General features: G+C 44.5%; 1 protein-coding gene across 9 annotated transcripts in view; it reads left to right on the top strand.

Moving 5' to 3' along the window:
* The window catches only part of APBB2 (amyloid beta precursor protein binding family B member 2), a 327,791-nt gene that overhangs the window by 278,903 nt on the left and 23,598 nt on the right, over window positions 1–25,290 (top strand). Inside the window, exon 1 of one of the 9 annotated variants that reach the window (XM_070397705.1) lies at window positions 15,036–15,122. The exons of the other annotated variants lie outside the window; for them this stretch is intronic. The gene's annotated coding sequence lies outside the window, so the exon portion shown is untranslated. Of the gene's footprint in view, window positions 1–15,035; window positions 15,123–25,290 lie in introns of those variants that run through there. 9 annotated transcript variants of the gene reach the window in all.

A 25,290-nucleotide genomic window follows, 5' to 3' on the forward strand; every position in this document is an offset into this window, starting at 1 on the left:
TGTCCTGTGTAGAGGTGGAGGCCTGAGAGCCGACTTGCAGCTTGGTGTGAGATCATAAATCGGAGGGGGCCTGGCCTGGGCACCTTGCAGAGAGCCCCTCCCCACCCCCGCTGTGCTGTTCTTCACACAGGCTCTCCACCCTCGGCCGTGGGCCTAGTGGGCTGGGGGAAGAGGGTGCTGCCCGTTGAGATTCCTCGAGCACCTCCTCCCAGTTGTTTTTCTCAGTGAAGCTGAAAACACATGCTTTTATTAAATAATTAATCATCCTTTCCTAGAAGGGTGATTCTATTTCATGGGTGAGCAGTCTGCTGCCAGAGAACTGTGTCTTTCTCCCAAGTGATGTATAACATGCCTTGGTATCTACAGTTTTAGACACTTGGATGTTTTCTCTCTCAGCCATTTAAACTGGAAGGTAGTGTAGGGCACAGTCATGGGCACTTTGTCCCTTTAAGAGATAGATACACATGTGCATAGTACAGTGACCTCATATTTTTCCATTTCTGAAGTAGTATGTAGAGCCTATATTAGTGCACATAAATTCCAGTAAATTTTAGCATTGACTAAATACTAAGTATTTAGTAGTAAATGGCATAGATAATAAGCCTTCATAGCATTAAGCCTATAAAGAAAAAGAAACAATTATATAATTGACATAGAAATTAATACAATGGAATAAACCAAGAAATAATAAAGCCTTTTTTTTTTTTCTCAGAAGTTTCTGTGATTTCACAGACATTCACTGTCTGCCTTCAGAATAAAAAATTCTGGCCTGATTTGTTTATAAAGCAGACCCTTCAGACACCTGCCTTATTCTTAGGAAATTTTTACCCTCATACAAGGATAGTAAGTAGGGGGTTACTCACCATTTCTGAAGGGCCTGGAGTGCTGGGTTGAGAACAGCCATGAGACCAAAACCAGGCTTGGTGAGGAGCTCTGTGATCTGTTAGTCATGTCTGCCAGGGACATGGAACAGGAGGCACAGGCGTGACGCAGCATGCCTGTTGAACAGGCAGTTATTGGAATGCACTTCATCTAGGCCAGTGGTTCTCAACCTTCTTAATGCCCCAACCCTTTAATATAGTTCCTCATGTTGTGGTGACCCCCAACCATAAAATTATTTTCGTTGCTGCTTCATAACTGTAATTTTGCTAGTGTTATGAATCGTAATGTAAATATCTGATATGCAGGATGTATTTAGGCGACCCCTGTGAAAGGGTCATTCGACCCCCAAAGGGTCGGGACCCACAGGTTGAGAACCGCTGGTCCAGGCCCTTACACACTCAGGTTGCCATCAGAGTCATCAGTTAACAATAACTTTTATATAGGGAAGGTAAAAACTGGGCTGGGGGGTGGATCAAATATTGAATACTCTCAATACCATCATAGCTGAAATGTAGTAGTTTCTTGAAAAATATCTATTAAAGGAAGAAAGGAAGGAGATAGTTGTTTGCCTAGGAAACTGACCTTTTCAATAGGGGAAAACACATTTTTAGGATCCCATTGTGAACCTTGAGGGCTCTGCGTGTGTAGCCATGCAGGGTTCAGGACAACCAAGAACAATGGTACGGTGTTCATTTGTGGATAAACAGCATAAATGCAGCGTTCCAGTATGAAATATTTAAAGCATTTGCATTGTCTAACAGCAGACACACAGTGCTTGCAACGGTGTGGCATTTTGTTTAGTTTGCCACATCTCTGGAAGAAAGGCAATGGATATTTAAGATTTGAATCCCAGCCCTGCCAGTCACTGTTTATGTGTTCTTGGGCAAGTTACATGCTTGTCTGTACCTCAGCTTCCTGGTCAGATAAGAACATTGCCTGCTGCCTAGGAGTGAATGTTACTCTTGCTGAGCGTTGAGAACAGTGTCTGGCAGATATCTAGTAAGTGCTTTTGCCCTCCATTCCCAGCCCTCCCCTGCTGACATCTGACCCCGCAGGCTGTCCCAGGCTCAGCCTGGGTTTGGCCACGGGGAGGCGCTGGAGGCTGGAGGAAGTAGAAGCCAGGGTTCCTCTCCCCTCTGGGGGCCTCCACGCTGTGGCTCCTCTGGGTGGCCTTGACCTTGACCCCAGGGCTCTGGATCTACCACCTCCTCCCATGGCACTTCTCCTGGGAGTGGTAGGTTGCTTCCTGCTCTTACTAATCTTTGTCCCTCACTGTCTTCTGTTTGTTTTCTAACTCTTCCATTACCCATGCCACCAATTCTATTAAATTCCCTCTGTTTCAAATATTTAGAGCAGTTTTTCTTTTCCTTATGTGCCCTGACTGATAAAGACTAGGTAAGTGTGTACTGTCCTTGTATAGTTGCTGCTACTGTTGTTGTCATTGTCTTATAGTCTTTAGAGCAGGGGTGGGGAACCATTTTTCTGCCAAGGGCCATTTGGGTATTTATAACATCATTCACAGGCCATATAGAATTATCAACTCGAAAATTAGCCTGCTGTATTTGGTCAAACATTTAATTAACTCACCCCTAATGTCTTGGCAGGGCCAGACAAAATGATTTCACAGGCCTTATATGGCCCACGGGCTGGACATTCCTCACCCCTGCTTTAGAGGAAACAGACTCAGGAGGTGAAGAGAATTAACCAGGATCCCACAGCTGGTGGGTGACAGACCCCGGCATAAAACCCTTTGCACTGAATCTCTCCTTCCGCCAGCCTTTGGATGGGCTGGTATCTTCAACTCTAGTCTGAACTTGCAATGTATTGACTAAGGGCCCCTTGCCTTTTTAGATTTCCACTTATTGGAAGATATGTCTTCTTGGACATGTGCTGGGTAAACAGCCATCCTAGTGGCCAGTGATTGCTTTTGGAGTCATATATGTCGAAGTTGGCACTGACCTCAGGCCTCATGGGGGACCTACCACCATGGGGGGCTTGGAGGTGTTAAAGATCATTGATTACAAGCAACAGAAAACAATTTGATCTTAAACAAAAGACAATTTGGTTGTCTTCTGGAACCCCAAAGTGGGGGTGGCCAAGCCTTGGACAGAACAGGGTCTGAAGTAGTGTCAGGATGAACTTCTGTTTCTCACCTCTCTTCTTGGTTTCATTCTCTTCTCTGCTTCATATGGTAGAAAATGACCAGGGAGGCCAGCCGGCGTGACTCAGGTTGAGTGTTGAACTATGAACCATGTGGTCACCGTTCGATTCCCGGTCAGGGCACGTGCCCGGGTTGCAGGAGGCAGCTGATTAATGATTCGCTCTCATCATTGATGTTTCTATTTCTCTCTCTCTCCCTCTCCCTTCCTTTCTGAAATCAATAAAACTATTTATTTTAAAGAAGAAAGTAACCATGCATATTTCTTCTCTAGTCTAAGAATATAGTCTCTCAATTTCCAGTTCCTGAGGGAAGAGACACTCACCGTCCAGACCAGGTGCTCACCCTAGTCTAATGAACTGGCCAGGTTCCCTTCATGCTGGATGTCAACCGGGAGCCTGCTGTTGCCACATGGGTTTAGGTCGTGCGGTGTTTCCCAGAAAAGGGCTAGGACAGACAAGCCAACAAATGTCCATTTCAAGATTTAAGCAGCCTCGTTAACCATCATGGGAATGCCAGCTGCCTACCACTGGGTACCTACCATTTGCTGAATACAGTGCTAATTACATTGTGTCTGTTCTTTGGTTTTGATTTGTTTTGTTTTTTAAATCCTCACCTGAGGATATTTTTCCCATTGATTTTCAGAGTGGAAGGAAGCGGGGAGGGGGGAGGGAAGAGAAACATTGATGTGGTTTTATTTTTGTTTCTTTAAATCCTTACAACAGCCTTAGGAGGCAGGCTTTATAATTTACATTTTGTAGATGAGGAGAGGCCAAAGGGAAAATTATGCATCTGTGCAATATAAAGCTGCACAGCCAACTAAAACAGTTTATTTGTACGAGAACTATATATTAAAACTAGAGGCCTGGTGCACGAAAATTCGTGCACTTGGAGTGGGGGGGGGGGTCCCTCAGCCCAGCCTGCCCCCTCTCACAGTCCAGGAGCCCTCAGGGGATGTCCTGCGGGAGACGACCAAGCTGATCAGGGGAAGGCGCCACCCCCATCACTCTGCTGCTGCTGCCACTGCCGGCCGCAGCCACTGCAAGGCCTGAGCCCCGGGCCTCACAGCCACTGTGGCTTTGTCCAGATGGACATCTGGATGAATGTCCAGAAGACGTCCACCCTAATTAGCATATTGCCCATTTATTAGTATAGATAAGAGGTCTTTGATGGCTGAACTAATAAAATGGCTCTGGTGTTTAAAAGGATAAATTTGGTCCAACCCCCCACTCTTTGAAAATAAGGAATTTTACTTAAGGTAAGCAATTTTATTGTTTTTTTAATCCTCACCTGAGGATATGTTATTATTGATTTTGAGAGAGAGAGAGAGAGAGAGAGAGAGAGAGAGAGAAAGAGAGAGAAACATCTATGTGAGAGAGAAACATTGATCTATTGCCTCCAGTATATGCCCCAACCAGGGGTCAAACCCACAACCGACTTATGTGCCCTGATCAGGAATCGAACCTGCAACCTTTTGGGTATGGGATGACATTCCAACCAACTGAATCACCCAGCTAGGGCAAGTAATTTAGCTTTTTTGTGGAAAGTTCCTTCAATTTCTAAGATGATTCAGAGTTCAGAATTACTGATTCAATCTTCTGACTGTCAGGAGTGTTTAAATATACATTTCCCACTCAGTAAGTCATGAATTTGCTTGATTTATCATCAGTGCACTCAGAAGTCATCCCAGTAGACTGTGAGCTGTAAGCATTTGCTTCTTTCCTTCTGGTTAATTCTGACACATCTCACCTGTCCTATTTTTCTAAAATTCTAAAAATGGGATTGCTTGATGTTAAAATTGATTGTTGTGTTCCTAAAGAGAAAATATAAAACTTACTAAACAATATAGTTTCTCCTCATTTCCTCAAAAATGTTTTTGCATGAGCGGAGAAAGTAGAACTTACGGTCTAGTGGACCAGTGCTCGAACTGGAGCACGCATCGGAGTCAGCTATAGGTCTTTCCAAAGCACAGGCGGTAGAGTCCCAGCTTCCAAGTTTCCGATTCTGTACTTCTGGGGCAGGGCCTGAGAACCTGCACGTATAGCACGGTCCCAAGTGAGTCTAATTTTGTCTGTGGACCACACTTTGGAAACCACTGCTTTAGGCTGAAGAAAGAATTTGACAAGAATAAGCATGAACGCTTTCAGACTCTTAGCGTTAAGGGAAAGCGATGGGGTGGCAGATTTAAATAATCATTCTGCTTAGCCAAAAGGCTCCACTCTTTTCTAGAAACTGAATTGGGAGTCTATGAGTTTCCTTTCTCTAAGGGGAGAAGATAACACACAGAGGAGGATTTACTATTATGATAATGAAGCTTAAATGTAGGGCCCCTTTCCAGGCTCTGGGCGGGGGCCTCGCAATCAGTTCTCATGGTTTTTGTTAAATTTGCAACAGGAAGATATTTTTGTGTTCTTTTTCTTAAAGAGGGACCCAGAAGTTGTCTAAGCTTTAGCTCTCATAAAACCTGAATCAACTCTCTGATCATTAATTAGTATAATGAACTAACATACATGAAAGGAATACAGTTTGTCACAAGAAGTTTTTGTAGGTTAAGCAGTCCCTTGGTGCCAGAAAGAAGGGTAAGTGGGGATGTGAGCCTCATCTGTGAACTTTGTGTGGAACTTACTTTAATTGAATGAGCTCAGTGGGGCATTTAGGCAGATGAAATCCAAGTTGATTTTAACTTGTCCACTAAATGATGAGCTTGCTATGTGTGCTATATTTTATTTTCTGTTTATTTGTTTTATTTATTTGTGACAAGAGCAGATTTGAAGAATCAAATGGGTTCAAGTCCTGGCTTTACCTCCTTCTGGCTTCACCTCTTATAAATAAATTCACCCATTCTCTTTGAACTGTTTTATCTGTAAAAAGATCATGGTAATAATAATAATCGTCAAATTAATAGGACTAATGGAGTAATGAAATTATATATATGAGCAGACATTTGTTCATATTTGAATATATAAATAAAATATTACACAAATGTTAAGAATTAGTAGATACACAACTGGTGCACTAATAGTTCATATTAATCGAATGACTGCGGGCCATTCTATGAGATCCAGAGTCAGCAAACTTTTTCTGTAAAAGGCCAGACTATAAATACTTTCCATTTTATAGGTCACTTTGTCTGTGTCTTAAATACTCAACTCTGCCAAAGATAGGCAAAAGCCACCCTACACAAGATATAAATGAATGGCTGTGCTGTGTTCCAATAAAACTTTATTTATAAAAACAAGGCCCAGCTATGCTAAATGTACCACAATTCATCCAAAATGCCACTGTCCTTCAAAACTAGGAACTTCCAGTTGAGCATGAAGATGAAACAAATGCTAGCAATTATAAATGATGTTTTTATGTAAACTCGACACTAAAGGATCGAAGTGCTGGCTAATTTTATCTGCCCTGCTTTCCGTAGTCCCCTGACCTCGCTGATATCTCCTTGGGGGACGAGGGCATGTAAATGGATTATGGAAGGCAGTGTGGGGAGGAGAGGGTCAAGGTTCAGTTAAGGGGCAGAACACCAGCTTGTGTCTCTTTATGCTCCTGGTGCTGTAAGTGACAATAACGGTGAGCTCACCATTGAGACTCAGCCTCCACAGCAGGCTTATAAGAATGGAGTTTTGTGACCCCAAGAAACTCGGTGGCTTCTTTTGTAATCTCTTCGTTTTATTTTTAAATCACTGATATGCTCAGGTCTGTGAACATTGAAAAAAAGAAATAAACCTTAGGAGTTTTAGGAAAGCCTTCCTAAAAGACAGTTGCCTATACATCTGAAAAGGGAAGTTAATAATGAGTCGTGAATAAAGTTGCTATAAACATTCATGTACGGGTTCTTGTATGAACATATGTTTTCACTTCTTTGGGGTAAATACCCAGGATTGGGATTGCTGGGTTGTGTGGTAATGGTACATTTAACTTTATAAGAAACTGCCGCCCTACCCGGTTTTGCTCAGTGGATAGAATGTCGGCCTGTGGACCAAAGGGTCCCGAGTTGGATTCTGGTCAAGGGCACGTGCCGGGTTGCAGGCTCAATCCCCAGTAGGGGGAGTGCAGGAGGCAGCCGATAAATCAGTGGTTTTCAACCTTCCTAATGCCGCGACCCTTTAATACAGTTCCTCATGTTGTGGTGATCCCCAATTTCATTGTTACAAATTGAACATAATTAAAGCATAGTGATTAGTCACAAAAACAATATGTAATTATATATGTGTTTTCCGATGGTTTTAGGCGACCCCTGTGAAAGGGTGAGTCGACCCCCAAAGGGGTTGCGACCCACAGTTTGAGAACTGCTGCGATAAATGATTCTCTCATCATTGATGTTTCTTTCTCTTCCTCTTCCTTCCTCTCTGAAATCAATAAAATATATTCAAAGGAAGGGAGGAAGGGAGGGAGGGAGGGAGGGAGGGAGGGAGGGAGGGAGGGAGGGAGGGAAAGAAAGACACTGTCAAGCCACTTTTCGAAGTAGCTGCACTATTTTGCATTCCCACCAGCAGCACAGGAGTTCCAGTTGCTCAGCATCCTCACCAGCATTTGGTGTTGCCAAGTTTTTGTTCTTTGTTGGATTTTGTTGCTGTTATTACTGGATTCTAAAATGTTTGACATAGTAATCATGCAGTTTTAATCTTCATTTTCCTAACAAATAATGATATTGAGCAGCTTTCCTGGGCTCATGAAAACCATATTATCTTCTTGGGCAAAGTGTCTGTTTAAATTTGTTGCCCATTTTAAAAATAGGATTGTTGTTGTTTTCTTATTATTGGCATTATTCATAAATGCCCAAAACTGGAGACAACATAAATATCCATCAACTGGTAGATGAATAAACAAAATATGGTCCATCCATACAATGATATTCTCAGCAATAAAAAAGAGTGAGCTACTGATACACTCAACAGTTATGCTAAGTGAAAGATGGAAGGTTCAAAAAGCAATCTATACTATGATTCTATTTATATAACATTTGGGAAAAGGCAAAACTATAGGGGCAGGAAAAAGATCAGTGGGGGGCCAGAGGTGAAGGAAAATACAGTTTTTTTCCAAGATCTTCTCTTGGCTTCGTTCTACCAGCCCCCACCCTCCTATACCCTGCCTTTGCCTTCAACCATGGATTCAGTATCATGAAGCTTGAGTTTCTAATACAAAAAAACAAACATGAAGTTCCTCTAATTTTAATCATGGAAGTTGCTGGTCAGCAGGCATTTCTCCTGGCCCTTTATTTTTGTTCCTGGGTGGGTTCTGTCTTCCTCAGGCTCTCAGTGCCCCCTGCATCTTCCTATAATTCTGCTTTCCAGAGAGAGCAAGCCAGGGTGTTGACTAGGGAGGCAGTTGAGTGGATGCCCTTTAAGAACTGAATGCTGTGCTGGTTCTATTAGGATTCTGAATCATAGCAGGTAATGATTTATGCTCACCTCCCACCATCTAGCAGTTGGGAACATGAGAACTATTGGGTGAGGTGTGGGGAAGAGGGGAAGTCAACTTTCCTTATAGTATAGGGAATCCAGGGATTCACCCACTGTCTTTAGTCTGGTGGGAGGTTCTGTCTGCTAAATATCGCATAAAGGAAATAAGCTGTACCCCCTGCCTAGGGCTTGGAAATATCTTCCATTTACAAAGATTTTGGTTGTACACATTTATTATAAACTAGAGGCCCAGTGCACAAAATTCGTGCACATTAAAAGGGAATTAATTAGCCGAAACCGGTTTGGCTCAGTGGATAGAGCGTCGGCCTGCGGACTGGAAGGTCCCAGGTTCGATTCCGGCCAAGGGCATGTACCTGGGTTGCGGGCACATCCCCAGTAGGAGATGTGCAGGAGGCAGCTGATCGATGTTTCTCTCTCATCGGTGTTTCTAACTCTCTATCTCTCTCCCTTTCTCTCTGCAAAAAATCAATAAAATATATTTTAAAAAAATAAAAGGGAATTAATTAGAGGAAATATTTTAATATTGCTTTTTGCCCTTTTTCTATAATAGAAGTGTCAGAGATGAAAGAAAATTAGTAAAATGTACATGAAAATCTCCCTCCTGTCAGAGTCTGGGGTGCGCCGCAGGACCTAGAGTCAAGTCCCCACCCACCACCCACACGTGCTTCGAAAGTGCAGGAGACCCAGACCCTGCTGGCCCCACCCCCATTGGGTGAGACCCAGATCCAGCCAGCCCCACCCCCATCAAGCCCCTCTCAGGGGGGGTGGGGGGCGCAGCCTCGGGTCCCCTGGCCCTGCGCCAGGGCAGGGGGCGCATCCTGAGGTACCCTGTCAAGCCCCATGGGGCTGGGGGCGTGTCCTGAGGTCCTTTCCCCAGCTGAGCACCATGCAGCCTCAGGTCCCTACTGTTTGGTCATGACATTATGGCGTCCTGGCTAATTTGCATATTATATAGATAGATAGCCTTTGTGTTTTATAGAGCAGAACAGGAAGACTCCAGGCCATTGGGCAGGAGTTTGTTTTTTTCAAATATTTTGTTAGAACTGAGTTAAAGAGCTATTGTGATAAAACCTGGAAGTCTTTTAGAATAAAGTCACATCCCTATGTGAGTGCAAGCGAAGGCCCAGCTGTACCTGATCAGTTTCATGGGCAGTGGGGGTTTCTTTTACAAATGCAGTTACTCCTCCAAGAGCAGCCACCATGTACACTGGTCCTTTAAAATGAGTTGGGGAATATTACCGTTGGTCCACAGCTCCCTGGCTTTTGTTGTCCAGGTTCATTGTGTGTTGTCCCAGTTCACTGTGTATCTGCGCTCGAATTATTTTTGGCTATATATTTGTCTTTGTGTCCATTGTTTGGCTAATTTGCATCTGGGTTCTTTCCACTGAGAGTGTGTGCAGTCTCTGGACTAGAGCATCCGCACCACCTGGGATGTTTTCAGGAATGTGGGCCCCACCCCACACCTACTGAGTCAATCAGAATTTTAGCAGATCCCCAGACAATGCCCTTGCACATTGAAATTTGAAAGGCACTTATCTAGGTCAAGGTCCTGTCCTCCTGCTAATCTTTTAGGATCATGTATGATCCTCAGAAATTCACCCCTGGTGAATTCTCCTGACAGCCATGAATGAGTGTGAGTGCATGCCACTTTGCTACAAGTGAACTTAATTTATTTAATGAAATAATTTATTTTACTTATTATTATTACATGTATTAATAAATACAAATTTCTTTCTTTTTAGAAAGAGTAGAAGGGAAAGAGGGATGGGGAGAGAGAGAGTGAGAAACATTGATACGAGTGAAACACATTGATTAGTTGCCTCCTGCACATGCCTCAACTGAGGCCAGGGAATGAACCTGCAACTCAGGTACATGCCCTTGACTGGAAATCAAACCTGCCACCCTTTCATTGTGAGGCTGATGCTCTGACCACTGAGCCACGCCGGCCAGGACTATACGAATTTATTTATTTAGCTGAACTGGTCCATAAAGATACAGGCCCAAATGAAGTGTGGTTGAGTTTCAGAGTCTAGTGGAGGACACAAAAAGACATACAGCATCATATTGTCCAGTGTCTTTATCTGTGTCATTTGACTTCCTTCACCTACACAGAGGACTTCTAAGTGTATAGTCCAGGGGCCACCTGCCTCTGAATCCTTTGGGTCAGAAGGGGTGGTGCTGATGCAGAAAGAGCAGGGAGTTACTCCAAACCTACTGGTTGAGTTATACTCTGGGGGCAAGGCCCTGGCGTCTTCAATGTAAGGATTATTATGCACATTCTATTGTGAGAACCACTGATCTGGGTGCTGCTTTGATATCCTCAGTGGTTATGTGGTCATACAAAGGGATGTTTAAATGCAATCTCAGATAGTTAAGGCATCTATCAGGGATTTTATTATCCTAAAGTCAGGGAGAGTTTCAGGTGGCCTCTGGGTTCAAAGCTGCTTTTACCTTTGGGTGAGACACTATAAGGATATTTGTGGTGCTACCTAAAGCTAGTTCAACTCATATTTATATATATGTCTGGTAGCATGTTTTCTAGGAGCAAATTAAAACGCTTTGTTCTATAATGAGTTAACAGTGTGAACATTGCTATTACAATCCCGTGACTTTCTTGTTTAGTGTTTATACTCATCTAATCAAACAAATTGAAATTGGATTATGGCTGTTACACATGATAGCAGTTATTATCCAGTTTAAATGCAGGTTTGAAGGAAATAAAATTGATTTTTTTTTCTGTGCTACTTGGGGACATCACAGGTTATTGGTATGCTGGTTGAATTTTTAATTAGGTTTGTATGGAGGAAAGTAAGATTAGTGGTTGTTTTTTTTATTTTCTTAATGTATTATGTAAATAAACTGTAATATTTTATTCTAATTAGGGAGTGAGATGATTTTTTAAAGTTGGATGATCTACTTCCATATTTTTATTTAAAGCATGTCAGGCTTTTAAAGTGAATAATAATTATAAGGAACAATTTTATTTTTAGAAAGAGGAGAAGAAAATAATAGAGCAGAATACCATTATAACACTCAGTTACTACAGTAACGGCTACCTTATTTTTTAGGGAATGAGCGGTAATATGTACCAGAATTCACAGATAACTGAACCTATTTTTTTTATAAACCAAACCTTTTTTTAAAAAATGCCTTCATTCTGCAAACACCTTTTGTGTACTTGCTCTGTGTACATGCCTGATGCTAGGATTCAGATTTCATCTAACAAAGGGCCTTCACAAAGACAGATGTTTCAGTGGGGCCTTCACAAAGACAGATGTTTCAGTACTGCTGACAGCTATGAACACAGAGAGATGGGCCAGAGGCTACAGAGCCAAAAATGATGAGCCCTGGGGAGTAGGGAAAGGCTTCACGGAAGAGGTGACATTTGATCTGGACACTGACTCAGAAGTAGGAGTTTGCAAAGTGAAATTTATTCCTGGAGTGATAAAGGCAGTACATGCGGATTGCATGCGTGCTCATTTAAAAACTATCTGTAGAAAAAATTTAATTTATCACATTTGTTCATTATGAAATATATTAAGCACTTCCTGTGGGTCAAGAAATGTGCTTCCTGATGAAGATATACTGGGAAAAAGTCCACAAGACCACTCAGGTTCTACAGGTTACTGGAAGGACTCACAGATATCACTGCAAGCTATTTTACTCAGTTATGGCTTATTACCATAAGGATAGGCATTAAAATGAGCCAAGGGAAGAGCTACATAGAGCAGAGTCCAGAAAAGTTCCAAACACAGAATTGCCCTCTCCCCATGGAGTCATGGACCTTGTAACTCCCCCAGTATTGATGTGTAACAATATGCATGGAGTATTGCCAACCAGGGAAGCTCATCTGAGCCTTGGTGTCCAGAATTTTAATTAAGGCTCCATCACGAAGGTATGGTTGACTGTCCACGTGGCTGATCTCAGTCTCCAGCTCCTCCAGAGGCAAAACTGATGCCAGATGACCCAAAGCCCCTGCGCTAAATCACATTGTTAGACTATCTAGTGTGACCTAAGACCTCCAGCTAAACAAAAACACTTGTATCAGGTATGATATTCCCTGGTCTTAGAGATCACCTCCCAGAAGCCGAGGGCAAAGGCCAGACCTCTCTCTGGTCAAGGTTGAATTTCTTATTGTACAGAAACAAACTAGAAACTATTGTAAGCTTATAAAACCATAAAGTGAAAGGAGATAAGACCTGTGAAGGAAAAGTCTGGGATGCTCAGGGATGGGGGTGGGATAGGCAGTGCTGCCAGTTAGGATGATTTTCTCAAAGAAATGGACTGAGATCTAAATGATTAGCGGGATTGACCAGGTGAGCAGTGCTGTGAAGAGCATTTCAGGAGGAGGGAATGAGTGGTGGAAAGGCTCTGAGGTGGGAAGTAGCTGGACATGTTCCAGAACCTGGAGAAGAGGAGGGAATGTGGTTGCAATATTGACTAGAGAGAAAATAGGGACCAGATCCCAGGTGGCCTCAGAGCCCCTGAAAGTGATTATGGATGGTGTCTCCAGTCCCTGGGAAGCCTTTATGGAATTTAAAGCAGGCACATGGATGCTAGATTTGTGATTTGTTTTTGTTTGTTTGTTTAGATATATTTTTACTGATTTCAGAGAGGAAGGAAGAGGGAGAGACAGAAACATCAATGATGAGAGAGAAGCATTGATCAGCTGCCTCCTGCATGCCCCTCCCTCCCCACTGGGGAATCGAGCCCACAACCAGGCATTTGCCCTTGACCAGAATCGAACCCAGGACCCTTCGGTCCACAGGCCGACTCTATCCACTGAGCCAAACCAGCTAGGGCTGTGATTTTTTTTTTTTTTTTAAGGGACGCATGTGTGGCTGTGAGACCAGCCACTCTGGAACAAGAGTGGGAGCACGTGGCTGTTAGAAGATCGCTGCAGCCATCGAGAGCACAGCAGCTAGAACTAGGAGGCAGTGGAGCTGGGAGGGGGACACGTTTGAGAGAGCAATCAGAGGTAGAGCTGGTGGGACTTGTCAAGCAGGACTGCCTGCCTGCAGACCCTCAGCTGTCACATTGTGCCGGCACCTGTGGGCGCCTGGCAGCCCCATCTGATTTGTCCCTTCTACTCTCCTGCAGGCGGAGAATCAGACAACCAAACTGACTAGTATTATGTGGCAGGCAGGAAGGGAAGCCTCTGAAGGTGCCAGGTCAGTGGTGAAATCCGTTCCTGCCTCCAGACTTGGCGATGTCTGTTCTGACTGCTAAACCCCAAGCCTCAAACCTACTACCCCCACTTCCAGTTTGGGCTGCGTTCCAGACAGTTGTGGTTGCCGGAGCAGTTCACTGTAAACATCTCTTCTAAACAGCTGCAGCATTACTGGTCATAGATTCACGAATTAAATCATGCCCCCTTTGAAAGACAACCATTAACCAAAAGAGCCCATAAAATTGTCAACACAGAGCTTATTAAGTGTTGAACAAACGAGCAGATGTCTGATTAGATACAAACATTAAAAATATGAACATTGAAAGGAGTTTCCAGTACACCTTTGATGCATTTTACTAAATAAACCCAGACAAGGCCTCCTAGTTCCATACACCCTTGATTTTCCATGTATGCTTTATATTTTCTGTTTGTTTCCCTGAAAAAAGAGTGTATTGAGCTTTGAATATGACAGAAAACTTGGCTGATGTCCCCTGCCTACTCCACTTTGTTAATTGCTCAATCAAATAGCTTATTCTTGCCCAGAAACAATTAGAAAGAGGAAGTGCTTTCAGTACACACACAGAACATAGTCAAAGACCTTGGATTTGCCTTTCAAAGTCTATTTTTGCCATTGGCTGGCCAGCACTTTTGCCTTAAAATGCTTTCGCTTAGCCGACTGGACACTTTCCTGCTTCCATGTGTGAGTTCTCAGCTGGCGATGACAGTGTTGGGATGCCAGTGTCACCCTGGCTTCGGGGCAGCAGTAAACAAAAGGTGCCTTAAGAGAGGTGGCGATCAGAAAGGTGTGCAGGGGTGACCTACACTGTTAAGGGCTCCGTGGAAATTGGCAGGGAATCTGGGAGAGAGCAATCAGAGGTAGAGCTCAGTTCAAAACTGGCTCTCTGATGGTTCAAACCACAGTTTGCTTCTGCTTCTCGGTGGCATCAGAGGGGCTTTCAGGCTGTGGGTTGCCTACCGCCCCTGACCTGTCCCCCCACCTCCACCCTGCAGGGATCAGGCTGGGTCCTATTAGAAAACAAAACCCAGGCCCGGGATGGGAGCTTTCTGAAGAGGTTCGGTGGGGTTAGAATGAACTTCCCCAGTCCTGGAGCGCAGAAGGGGGAGTGTTTATTATAGAATGGGGGTATGTTGGTGGTGTGGGTAGTTCCAGCCTTCTCTCAGATTGCCCCTGGCCCAGCCCCTGGCAGCTGGCAGTACCTGGCGGGGCACCTAGCGAGGCAACTGGCGAGGCACCTGGAGGGGCGGGGCGGGGCGCGGAGTGGGCGGGGCGGCGGCCAGCTGCCAATGGGCGGCGGCGGTGGGCGGGGCGCGCGGCGGGCGGGCGAGGCCGAGAGGCGCGGACGCCACTCACTTCAACTTGAGACCAAAGGAGCGCGCTGCTGCACGAGTGAGCGACGGCTCCTGGGTTGCAGGTGCTCGCACCCCTGGCCCGGTCCCCAGCCGGGGGCGGCAGCCCCGGGAGGCCAAGGTGAGGAAAGTGAGGGGGGCGCGGGGCGCCTTTGTCTGCAGGTGCGCGCGGAGGTGAGGAGCCGCCTGGAGCCCGAGCTCGCACGCGGGGACCGCGAGGCGGCCCGGGAGCCCGCGGGACAAAGGCTGCCCCTTGGTTGCCCGGAGTCGGCGCTGAGGGAGGCGCCCGGTCCGGGCGGCCTGGGGGTGAGGAGGGGTCTTCCCGCCTCCCTGGGAGAGGGGTGAGGGTTGCGTGAGATGGGGGCGGGGAGGAGTCTTTGATCCCAATTTCCCCGCGCGGCTGGGAGCCGTTCCGAGCGTCTGCGCTGGCGTGTCCGCTGCGGCCAGCTTTGGAGGATTGGGTGAATGAGTGCATTTATCCCACGCGCCCTCCGGGGAATCGCACGCGTGCCTTCTTGTCTATTAGGAGTGAGAAATTATCGCAGGGTCGGGGTAATCCAATTTTTGGATTAAAAGCAATATGCTTTGGTGTGGAAAGACTACATGTTCAAATAATTTTTTATTATATGATTTAGAATAGTGGTGTGACTTCCATAGGAGAAAATGTCTCAAATACCCAACATGTAGAAAAGAAGCCAACTTACCATGTGCTTGCTCTTGGCAATGAAAGGGGAGTCTTTTTTTAAAAAAAAACGAAGAACGTTATTTAAATATTGCATACACCACTTTATTGGATTCTCGGGGAATATGAGGCTTTCCTATCTGATAACCGCTTCCTGTACCCATATTGTAACCAGGCATGTCCGTGGCTTCCCTAATTAATGTGTTGGCTGTGAATCTTCATTATTGCTCTGGGCGGGAGGGAGAAGGTGGAGGAGGAGGCAATCCATTAGTTTTTTTTTCAACTGTAGCCTTCCTTTGACTTGTTTCATGAAAGGTGGGTTCTGACTGCCTTCTTTGTTGTTCTCTTTGTGGTTTTCTTAGACCAGTGGTCTGCAAACTCATTAGACAGCAGAGCCAAATATCAACAGTACAACGATTGAAATTTCTTTTGAGAGCCAAATTTTTTAAATTTAAACTATATAGGTAGGTACATTGTTATTAACTTAATTAGGGTACTCCTAAGGCTTAGGAAGAGCCACACTCAAGGGGCCAAAGAGCCGCATGTGGCTCGAGAGCCGCAGTTTGCCGACCATGGTCTTAGACCTTTGAGTAGTCGGTCTCGTTTCCAGGCTTGCTCTGACACAAAAGCAGTTTATAAGTTTTCTCCCTAAAGTTCAGCTCTTTGCTGCTGCCTTTTAGTTGCCATTTGCTTTGTAAAAGGAGTTTCCAGGTGTCCCAAGGCCTTTCCCACAAAGTTAGAAGCGTAACATACTGTGAGGAAAACAGTCCCAAATCTGTATTTGTTGGTTTTGTCTATAATTTTTTAAATATACACTGTGGCTGTGTTGTCCAAAATGAAACGTCCATAAAAGGCTGAATGGGGGGAAGCCTTTCCACAAAGCATCAGCCGTTCTTGTTGAAGAAGGGGCGGTTGTCGTTCTTGGCTCGGTGAGCGAGGCTCAGAGTGAAGGCATGGGCGATGATCTGGTTTGGTCAGGAACCCCACTTTCCTGACTGGCAGGTATATTTATGAGCTCTTTTGTCATTCTAGCAGGTCCTAGCTTTTGAGTAATGGGAATAATTTATTTAACAAGTATTAAACACCTACTATGCGCCGGGCATTGGCAATAATGAATAAATGGTAAATGCAACAGGTCCCTTTCTGCTTTCTTGGCACTCGCATTGTGCTGGCATAGGGCCCATCTCAGGTCCTCTGGAATGTGTGGATGACACTAAGGAGTGGAGAGAATGTTGCTGCTGGCTGTTGCCCTGGAGATCAGCTGAGCGGGGAGCTGCAAGTGCAAACAGGTGTGCGGAGGACCCCTCCACTCCAAGGGGGGCGGTGTTAATCAGATGAGTGGTCCTTGTGCACTGGGATTGTCTTCTTGAAACTGCTAGCCTTGGTCAGGGATACCCCTCTGAAGAGTCTAGGACTGCCAGGAGGGCCAGAAGCTGAGTTCTAAAAAAGTTTGAACATGGCATTGTATATTTGGATGTGATAATTCCAGTCTGTTTAAAACTGTCAGTCATGCAGTCTCCTAGTCTCACCTCAATAACCTTCATCTTCAGCAGCTGCTTGGGGAGATGAATTTCATTCTGAAGCACTGACTGAGCAAAGCTTTACATCTGTCTACAGTCTCCCAGGTGTGAAGAGGTGACTCCTAGGTTTAGAGACCTGAAATACAAGTGGGAAAACCCAATTTATTCCCTCCCACACTTCTCTACAAATCCCTAGGGTCACATGAAAACATACTAAATAATAGTGTAACTTGTTTTGTTTTCCTAAGTGCCTATTTTAAACACTTATGAATATAGCATTATTGAGAAATTCTTAGACCTTTTAGACTTCTCTGGTCCTAACGTATTACCTGGCATAGGATGCTCTCCATAAATGACTGAATTGTTGAGTGGGCAGATGAATGAATATAGATAAAATATTTTATTTTCTATTTATAGGGTTTAACTATGACCATTACATGTACTTGATGGTTATAGTCTATAGATTAATTTGCTGTTCAGCAGATATGGAACATCTGTATGTCAGGCATCTTGTGAGGTATGTGAGGGAATGAGACAGGCAAGATTCAAAGAGTCAGGAGATAAGCCAAAAAAACAATTCAGAAGCAAGATGATATAGATTAGGATACATGCCATGTAGACCATCAACAGCACAATGCAACCAAAAGTAGCTTAGTGGGTATAGGGCCCACCAAGAGGCAACCCATCCTAGGAGGGGACATTTGAGCTGAGCTTGAAGGTTGAGAAGAAGCCAGGCATGTGGGGAGCAAGTAGGAAGGTCTGAGGAAGAGGAGGACTTAGCGTGTTCAAGGATCTGCAGGGAGGCCAGCGTGCCGAGCAGGAGGAAGGAGGCCAATGGTATGCTCTGGGATGGGAGAGGTAGGTGGGGACAAGATCCTACTTTTTGTCTGTGGTTCAAGGTTTGGGTTTTCTTGTTAATGCCATGAGAAGCCTTTGGAGGGTGGTAACTGATTTATTTCATTAAAAAGATCTCAATGAATGCTGTTAAGGGGAATGGATGTCAGGGGCAGAGGTGGAAGCAGGGAGGGGGGGGGGGGGGGGGGACCAGTTAGCAAGTCCTGGTCCAGGGAAGATCAAAGTCATGGCAGAGGGGATGAAGAGGAACAAGTGTGGAGATTGAACTGGCAGGATTGGGTGTAGAAGATGCAGGAAGTGGAATAAATTAGGACCATCCCTGGAATTTTAGATTTATTGTTTATCTCTGTTAGAAATGCATATTAATAGGAATAATGACTGTATAAGGACAAATACTCAATGGAACAACTCACTTTCCGTTGTATCAAGACCTTGACTTAATTTTGTTTTATTCCCCACTGTGGATGAGTGGACATAGCCAGTGGATGCTGTGCATTTGGCCATTTCTCTAAGACATTTTCACCCTGGACTGTCTTTCTTACCGGATTATTAGACCTTTGAGCATTTTCTTTGTTCTGTCATAAAACTAAAGGATCAGAGTAAGAAAGAAGATAGGTTTAAGCTTTAATCCATACAAAATAAACTCTACTTTTGCTCCTAGTTTTTAAGAAACCATTGACAATTGCATTTGAAGTTATTTATTTCACATGCAACATCCTACGTGGTTCCAATAACCAATACTCTGTCATAAATAAAACTCATTCCATATGTATTTAAAATCAGAAGAAGTAGCCCTGGCTGGTGTGACTTAGTTGATTGAGCATCATCCCATGCACCAAAAGGTTGCCTGTTCAATTCCGTCAGGACACATACCCAGGTTGTGGCTCAATCCCCAGTAGGGGGCGATTGATGTTTCCCTCTCACATCAATGTTTCTCTCTCCCTCTCCCTTCCTCTCTCTCTCTAAAATCAATAGAAACATTTTATTTTTTTAATCAGCAAGAGCAAAGTTTCTTAGTAACTTTGCTGGAAATGCACTGAACACTTTGTGAGCTAAAAAGGCCATTTCCTTGTATCTTAAAGTAGAGAAATGAAATATTTGGGTTCTGATAGGATATTTGGTGCCGCCCTTCTATCTTCAGATTTGTGCACTTGAATGGTTACAAAGGTCAGGGAACTTTGGTTCTGAATCAGCTTGAGTTTGGTTTTGGAAAAAAAAATTTTAATATTTCATATATATATATATATATATATATATATATATATATGAAAAATATTCCTTACGCAGAGGAGAAGGGGCAGAAGTGACTGGGGCTGCCAGCCCTCCTGATCCAAAAGCCTAGACTGGTTACCCTAGATACATGTGAGTTTTTCTGGGGATGGATAAATTATGACAGTTAAAATAATTATGGTAGAGGAAAGCAGCTGAGAGCACCATTGACAATTGGGGCCGATTTGGCCTGATTCTGTCATGTCAAAGCATGCATCTGTTTGCCAGGTTACATGAAAATGCTGTTTTCAGGTAGTCCAGTGTGTTTTGTTTATTTTTTCCCCTTGGCCCCCTTAAGCATTCTAAGAAGAGTCACAGCCTGTTAGTGACCTTCGTGAAATAAATGAACTGGGGCAGAGTTCTGTATGAATTAGGGTTCTCGTGTTGGATGTCCATGTAAACTTTCAGTTGAGTGGAAGGTTTCTTGGGTTCTAAAGAAGATACAAGTTGGAAGGGACCTCTTATTCCTGCATCTGGGTGGAATAGCTTCTAGCTGGCCCCGGAGCTTGTCCCCTGTAACAAGGATTATTCCAGCCGCTCAGCTAGTTGCACGGGTGTAATGCAACTTGTCTTAATGCTCTGCGTTACCATCTTGAAATCCTTAATAATTTTTCCACATGGGGCCTTGCATTTTCATTACTGGTCCTAATCTCAGTTTTTGTCCACATTGTATGTTGCACGCCTGAGTCAGGTAGTCATCTAAGCAGGGTTCTGCAGTTTTTCTGGAAAAACCCAGATTTTAAATATTTGGGGCTTTGGGCTGAATGGTCTCTGTTGCAACTACTCAACTCTGTCGTTGTAGCACAAAAGCAGCCACGGAAAATGGTGGATGGGTGTGGCTGTGTTTCAGTGACACCGTGTTCATAAAAACAGGCAGGGGATAGATGGTTTGTGATCCAGGTACCATCTTTTGCAACCCCTGATTTAAAGAACTTGAATGGAACCCACAGTGACAACTGATATAGGGGCCTTGTCCTTTGGAAGTAAGAAGTCTCATCACCTGTTGGCCAGCCTTGTGGTGTTCTGAAAACCAGACTTGAGAATTCCTGGAGAAAGTGGGGCTGTGATAAACCATTATTCAATAAACCATTATTCAAACATCCCAAGCCCACACTTGAGCTCCTTCAAGATGGTATGTTTGTTTGCCCAATACTAACAAATATGGACAATGAAAGGGAGGTAAACTCAGTAAAAATAGGATGCTACCATCATGGAATTGTGGTTTGTTTGTTTGTTTTTAGTATTATCATATTTGATAGAAAAGAAAAATATGCTGAAATAAGACAAGCTGCATATAAAATGTAACTTTATTGCCCAGCCTGTGTGGCTCAGTGGTTGAGCGTTGGCCCATGAACCAGGAGTTCTCAGTTCAATTCCCTGTCAAGGCACATGACCAGGTTGCAGGCTCAATGCCCAGTAGGGGATGTGCAGGTGGCAGCTGATGGATGTTTCTCTCTCATTGATATTTCTCTCTCTCTATCCCTTTCCCTTCCTCTCTCTAAAAATCAATTAATATATATTTTTAAAGTAACCTTTCTGAATAAGAAAGGTGTATTCTTTCAGCCTGTATCAGGAAGCTAACTCCTGCTAAGGTAGTTCAGTGCCTTGGGCTGGGGGCTGGGGGGGTGAGGAGGGGCGGGGTGTAGAAGGGGGTCCTCTTGTGCAGCGCTCCCAACTTCTCGGCCTCAGCGTGCATGGGAATGCATTGTCTGGGTTCTTTTCCCTAAATGATACACAAAGGTTTATTTCTCTTTGGGTACAATTATTAAGAAAATTATCTAGGGAGTCAGTAAATCTTGATAGAAATCAGTGTACAGGGGGAATTTATATATTGATTTCCTTAGAAGCAGAGCGCCGTTTTTCATTTAGACAGATGTTCTGAAGAAGGAATCTAGTTAGGGGCTCTGGAAACAAGATGGTTGTTCCTGCTGGAGATGATCAGAGTATAGATTTGCTTGGCTTTCAAATAGTCACAAGAGATTAATCTTTTCAGAACTCGCCTCCTGCCCATTCAGATGAAATATATGTTTTATTAACATTGTTTCAGATGACATGAAAATGGAGTATGAGCTAATGTCATTTTTAAAGTGATGTCTGTGATAAATAGTAACGGGAGAAAAAAGTCCAGCCAACTCCCTTTTATTCACGGCATCGTTCCCTTAGGTTCTTACCAACCTGATCAGGTATAAGGAGGAAAGTCCTTCGTTTACCCTTTTTAGTTATTTTTTCAGTCGTTCAAAAATACTTATTGACTACCTACTATGCGCCAGGTAGTGGTGATTGGACAACACCGTGGGGATCATCAACCAATGGTCATTGGCACCAATTCAGTGCCAACAGAAATCCCCAATTTGGGGTGCATTGAAGAAGGAAACTTGATTCAGTGCAAAACAGCTCAGTTGTGCTGCAGCACAGCTGTGAGGCCAGCCCCAGGGCTAGCCTGCTTTGGCCTGTGTGAGACATCTTCCGTGTTCCAGCTCAGCCAGGACAACACAGTCTTCAGTCTTCCATGGGGAAAGTGAGCTCCCCAAGCCAGAGGGGAGCTGGCCTATATAAGCACAAGTCCCTGCCCCTAGTCATGTAAATGAGGACTCCAAATCCTCACAGTTTGATTGATCCAAAAGGCACTTTCCTGATTGGTCAGAATGGAGCTGCCCTGCTTGGTTGGTGCTGCACAGCTCCAATTGAATGGGAAAAGCCTCAGTCCTATTGGTTGAAATAGGACTCCAGGAACTTCTCTATAAGGGCTGACTCTGATGGCAGGCTGTTCAGGGCAGGCTTTCCCTGACGGACAGTTTGTGTGAGAGGCCCCTGTGTAGAAATGGCTGCTAGGCTTTGTGTTTTTTGGTTTCTTTTAATTTGAGTGCAGTTAACCACCACAAACCCTTCTTAGTGGGTGTCTTCTTTATTGAGGTTAATAGGGAGAAGGAAGGAAGGACAGACAATAAACCAATAAGCAGGGTAGCTTTAGATGGCTGTGAGTGTCGGCAGTGACTGGGTGGTCCAGGAGTTGGGGGCAGGGAGGAGTCCTCCATGGAAGACATGAGGAAGTGTTATCCAGGCAGCAGGAACAGAGAGCACGATGGCTCTAGGGCAGAGACAGGCCGGTGTACCAGTTGGAGAACAGAAGGATCCAGGTGTGGCTGGAGCCCAGCGGGCATCGGAGAGGCAGGAAGTGAAGTTAGAGAGATGGATGGGGAGTTTGAGCAGGATCATAAGCAGGGGAGCAACAGGGTAAGAGGCTGCTGTGCGAAGGATGAAACCCTCAGTCTTTGCCCCAGTTATTCAGACCAAACATAGCACTTGATTTTTGTCACCAGGTCCAGCAGTGATGTAACCAAAAATCCAATCAGGAGAGAGACACAAGCAGTGGCTACCTCTCCTCATCCAAAGGTGGGGTTCTGAGGAGCCCATTAATTGAGAGGGAGGTGGGCTTGGTTGCCAGGTGCCCCAAAGACAAAGGAGAGGAGACTGGCCGGGCAGACCTGTATTCCACCTATGGATCCACCACTTTCTAGCTGTGGGGGTTCGAGCAAGTTAACTTCAATTCCCTGGATTTTCGATTCCTTGTTTATAGAATGAGCATCGTGAAATGCTTCCTCTGCAGGGTTCTTGTGTGGCGTGACCATATAATGTACACTCAAGACAGCCTAGCTGGTAGCAATCAGTCATCCTAGTGTTGATGTCTCTTTTTGTTTAGGTATTGTTGAGTTTGCAGAGTGTCAGTGTTATCAAAATTGAAGGGGTTGGTGCTTGGGGTGTTCTACTAAAAAACTAGACGTGGTTGTGTGATTGTTAGGTAGTTTTATTTACTTGCAACAAGTAAAGGAGACAGGAGACTCGTGTCCACAGTCCTTTCTCCCCCTGGAGGGAGGCTTAGCCATTGCTTATGTACACTGTTTGGTTAATTGCATGTTGATTTCTTCTTTGCAGCTGGCTGCACTTATCCATTTGCAGTTCTGGTTGCAGTTCAGGTGAAGCTCATCCACTTGCAGCTGCCTCTGCAAAAATATGGCACTGCATTTTCACATTTAGCAATAATAGCGTTTAGTGAGAACCGCCCAGACCTTGAGACTCTTGTTCTATCAAACATCCTCTATAATAAAGGGCTAATATGCAAATTGTCCCCACGGGCAGGAGTTCAACCAACCCGGAGTTAGGTGTGCGCTGACCATCAGGGGGCGGCGCAGAACATGGTGGGCGTCGGCGGCGCTGGCAGTGGGCAGCAGTAGGGGTGCTGCTGGCCCCGATGGACCCCAACGAGAGCGGGAAGGTGGCAGGATGGTGAAGCAGATGAGCAGGCAGCGCCAGGCCAAGGCAGGTGTGAGCAGGGCCCTATCACCCTGCTGGTGGCCCCACAGCTCAGCCCTGGTCACCGGCCAGGCCGAGGGACCCTACCCATGCATGAATTTCGTGCACTGGGCCTCTGGTCAGTAATAATGTTATCTGGATGGACATTTACAGAATTTAAATGAAGGCCAAGTGCCTTGGCTTTTTGTGTCATCTACATTAGTGTGCCTTCTGTCTGCACAAAGAAATGGGATTGGCCATATCATGATAGCCCTAAATCCTCTTAAAAATTTAGGAAAATTTAGGAACTGGTTTAAGAATGTGCCTTGCCCACAGAAAGCCCTCCACTGTGGCTGGGTACAGGGAGTTGAAGATAATTCATCCTCAGGCTCACCGTGGTTTTAACCAGGAGTCTTGTTTGTACCTTGCCCGTGGTCTTTGCCCTCATGGCACTTCGTGCATGGAATCCACAATCCACGTTCCCCGAGCGAAGAGCTGTCATGAGCGAAGAGCTGTCATTTTCCCTCTCTGTATCAAAGCCTGTAAATATTCACACCTTGTCAGAGAGGAGCCTCCTAGGTATCAAGTAGTGTTTGCTTTTGTTTTACCATCTCAACTTTCAGGAAGGAATCCAGCCCATGGTTTTATAATTTAGGTATAATTTACATAGTTTTATCTTTTGATTTTGCCCTAAATTTTATACCATGAAATTGTAACACCCTGTGAGTTATTTCTCACTTGAGAACTAAATGTAAGTCATGCTTGTATTCTTTTGCTCAGATATTCAGATAAGTGAGATTGCTTTGTTTTTTAACTGTAATACAAAACAGATGAGAGCAGACACTTGTTCATTTGTGCTCTCTTGAAAGATGGATTTTTTTAAAAATATTCACTTCCTGTTGCCTCTCAAATATGTTTTTTTCCCCCCTCATTAGTAAGCTGACTGGTAACTATTGTGTCTTCTCTCCAGAGGCATGAGAAAGCCCTTTGTTTAGAAGGATGTGCCTTGCATTTCAATAACCTTGCACCACTTCAGTTCCTCAGCTTCACAACCAGTCCCGTTGAAGCTGTAATTCCTCTTCCAGGTACAGGCTGTACGGTCCTGGGGCTGAGCAGGGAGGTGGGAAGAAGGGGGCACACTTGGTCAGAGATGGGGTTTTCTGCTGCAGCCACAGGGTCCTGGGAGGGACAGAACCTTTTCCCTGAGCTGAATTTTCTTGTAACTCACCACACACCAGATGGCAAATTTGCATAAAAGCTGCATTCAGTTCAGGTCAGAGGACTTTGCCCTGCAGGGGGTGGATACTAAAGGGGTCTGTGAGCGAGTTTCAGAGATTATTGAACCTCAGCCCCACCCACCTAAGAGTGTGCATGAAACTGTGGGTCAGCGCACATTTCTTTCTGGAGCGTTTTTATCAGATTCCAAAAGGTTCCAGGATCCAAAACAGGTTAGGAAGGAACCTTCCTGTTGGCATATCCCCCTCTTCACCCCCTAGTTCAGTGGTTCCCAAACTTATTTGGCCTACCGCCCCCTTTCCAGAAAAAATATTACTCAGCGCCCCCTGGAAATTAATTTTTTTTTAATTTTAATAGCAATTAAACAGAAAGATATATGTATTAATGTTTCTACCTTTTTCGTAAAATTTAGTAAAGAAAGGTGTAAATTAGAAACA

Source organism: Myotis yumanensis, unplaced genomic scaffold (assembly GCF_028538775.1).
Source record: "Myotis yumanensis isolate MYYU_CA2020_CCGP unplaced genomic scaffold, mMyoYum1.0.hap1 SCAF_1, whole genome shotgun sequence".
Lineage (NCBI taxonomy): Eukaryota > Metazoa > Chordata > Mammalia > Chiroptera > Vespertilionidae > Myotis > Myotis yumanensis.